We start from the raw sequence: 2,856 nt of genomic DNA, 5'->3' as shown, positions 1-2,856 counted from the left end.
CCAATGGGCTGGATCACGTGATCGGTCTGGTCACGCCTCTCTCGCCCTCTGCTCCGCCCCTTAAAAGTGCGGTTGAAGCGCGGAAGTGCTCTCTTCTCGCTTACCATTGGCCGTCGGGATTCGATTGGCTGCTGTGGCTGAGTGGGGCGGAGCCACTCTTAAAGAAGCTGAGGCGAAGTTATCAGGGCTCTAAGGGTCTTTCTAGGAGGAACCTGCGAATGCTCGGATCCCTATTGGGATTTTCTGCCCGTGCCAGTCCTCAAATTCTGCCCGCCTTTTAAGGGCCCATTTTCAAATGCCACCGCCTCTGACTTCCCCAGCAACCTCTTAAACTAAACTTGCCACTCTCCACTTTCTTATGGAGTTGTTTGAAAGTCTCCCCTACCAGAGACATTGCCTCCCTGAGAGGTGAAGTCAAGTTGATTCAGTTCTGACCGCCCAGCCCTGCCTCGCATGAAACACTGGGTTTGGGATCTGGCGGAAGTTCTGCCACTTAAGCTCTCTGGGGTTCACGCGGTTTACCCCCTCTATCAACGGGAGTGGAATTCCTGCCTTGCCAAAGTCACAAGGCTTTGGTGAGCCTTGGAGAAAATAGTGCGGCAGCCCTTTCATAACTACGAAGAGCTAGGCATCTAAATTTTTTTAATTATCGGTAATGTCATATTCCTTCATTCACTGGACTACTAATATATCTGTGTGCCAGCCTTTTGGCTGGGCATGGGTGCACAGTGATGGGCAAGATACATGGTGCCCCCAGGGAGTGTACAGGAAGCAGATACTTAATTACAATCTGTGTGATAGTTGCTCTGGTGGGAGAAACACAAGAATGAGGGGGTACTGAGGAGACTCCTGGGCTTGCAGGGGGAGGTGAGAGACTCCTGAAAGAAAGGGATGTTCAAATGCAGACCTGAAGGATGAGCAAGAATTAGCTGGGTAGAGAGGAGACGATGGAACAGCATAGGCTGTGACCCCGAGGCAGGAGAGAACCTGGCATCCAATGAGCCAAGGAAGAGGCAGCCAGAGCAAAGAAGAGTAGTCTCCACAGTTGGAATGCCTGGGTTCTGGTTTAAACCTGCCACTCTTGGTCCTTGTGACTTTGTGCAAATCACAACTTCTTTAAACCTCACTTTCCTCACCCCTGAAATGAGGAGGATGGTTTCTGAACTGTTATGACCATTCCGGGTGATTATTCACTTAAAAGTGCTTGGGGCGCCTGGGTGGCGCAGTCGGTTGAGCGTCCGACTTCAGCCAGGTCACGATCTCGCGGTCCGTGAGTTCGAGCCCCGCGTTGGGCTCTGGGCTGATGGCTCAGAGCCTGGAGCCTGTTTCTGATTCTGTGTCTCCCTCTCTCTCTGCCCCTCCCCCGTTCATGCTCTGTCTCTCTCTGTCCCAAAAATAAATAAACGTTGAAAAAAAAAAAAAAAGTGCTTAGTGCTGGACCTGGCATGGTCTCAGGACACTTGGGCCATTGCTATAAAGAAAACTGTTATAGCCAACTGTAAACCTAGGTAAATAGATGAAGCATATAGACTGGGACAGGTATAAGTAATAACTACTGCCTACGGTCTCACTCTCTCTCCCCTTTATTAATTAATTTATTTAATTATTTTTAGTAGGCTCTATGCCCAACATGGGGCTCAAACTCACAAACCCTAGATCAAGACTCACATGAGCTACCAACTCAACCAGCCAGGGACCTCACCCTATTTCCCCTTTGCCCTGTTGTGTTTTTCCTCCCAGGACTCATCACCTGACATGTTGTATATTCATTTACTTGTTTTGTTTACTGCTCCATCCCTGGTGCCTAGAACAGTGTGTGGCTGACAAAGACTTTCCCCTTGACCAAACCTGAGTCACGCTCCTCTGAGCCCTCTCCTCAACCAGGCCGACCTTGGACTTCCATCTATGTCCTTGTACAATTCAGTTTTAGCAAGAATTCCCCATGTGTGATATCTGATCACCCTGCATATTTAAACAAACTCCTCACTCTCCACCCTCAATATCTTGGCCTGCCTTCAGAGAGAATCCTTCTAACTTTGACATCTCTTTTCTTTTTCTTTCTTTCTTTCTTTTTTTTTGAGAGACAGAGGGAGAAAGAAAATGAGTGGGGGAGGGGCGGTGGGGGAAAGAGCCAATCCCAAGCAAGCTCCGCCCCATCAGCGTCAGCGCAGAGCCGGACTCAGAACTCATCACAGGGCCCCATCTCACCATAAGATCATGACCTGAGCTGAAACCAAGAGTTGGATGCTTAATCAGTTGAGCCACCCAGGTGCCCCCTGGACGTTTCCACTCAGTCGTTTTCCATCCACTGGCCCCCTCCCTGCTCTTTGGCTATAAATCTCCACTCGCCTCCCCCACCCCTTATTGTGTTCAGAGTTGAGCCTGATTTCCCTCCCCTATTGCAAAACCCCCACTGCAGTAGTCTGTCTTGAATTAAGTCTTCCTTACCATCTTTAACAAGTACCATGATTACTTTTTTTTTTTAACAGTGCTCAATGGGAGTTATTGAATGAATGAATATATAACTATATTGATACATGGCTGTTGAAGATGATAGAGTCAGTGAATGCTGATTCGATGAATGATACAGACTGCTATGGACAGACCCTGGTAAATAAGTGAAGGATCAGTACAGATGAATAAAAACACCTAGTGATGGCTCCAAATAGACCATAACACAGACACATTAAATAGAGTGCATATTAAATCACCTGAAAGGGGGCGCCTGGGTGGCGCAGTCGGTTAAGCGTCCGACTTCAGCCAGGTCACGATCTCACGGTCTGTGAGTTCGAGCCCCGCGTCGGGCTCTGGGCTGATGGCTCAGAGCCTGGAGCCTGTTTCCGATTCTGTGTCTCC

The sequence above is a fragment of the Felis catus genome, chromosome D4, assembly GCF_018350175.1.
Source record: "Felis catus isolate Fca126 chromosome D4, F.catus_Fca126_mat1.0, whole genome shotgun sequence".
In the NCBI taxonomy this organism is placed as follows: Eukaryota; Metazoa; Chordata; class Mammalia; order Carnivora; family Felidae; genus Felis; species Felis catus.
Note: the sequence above shows the minus strand (reverse complement) of the source record.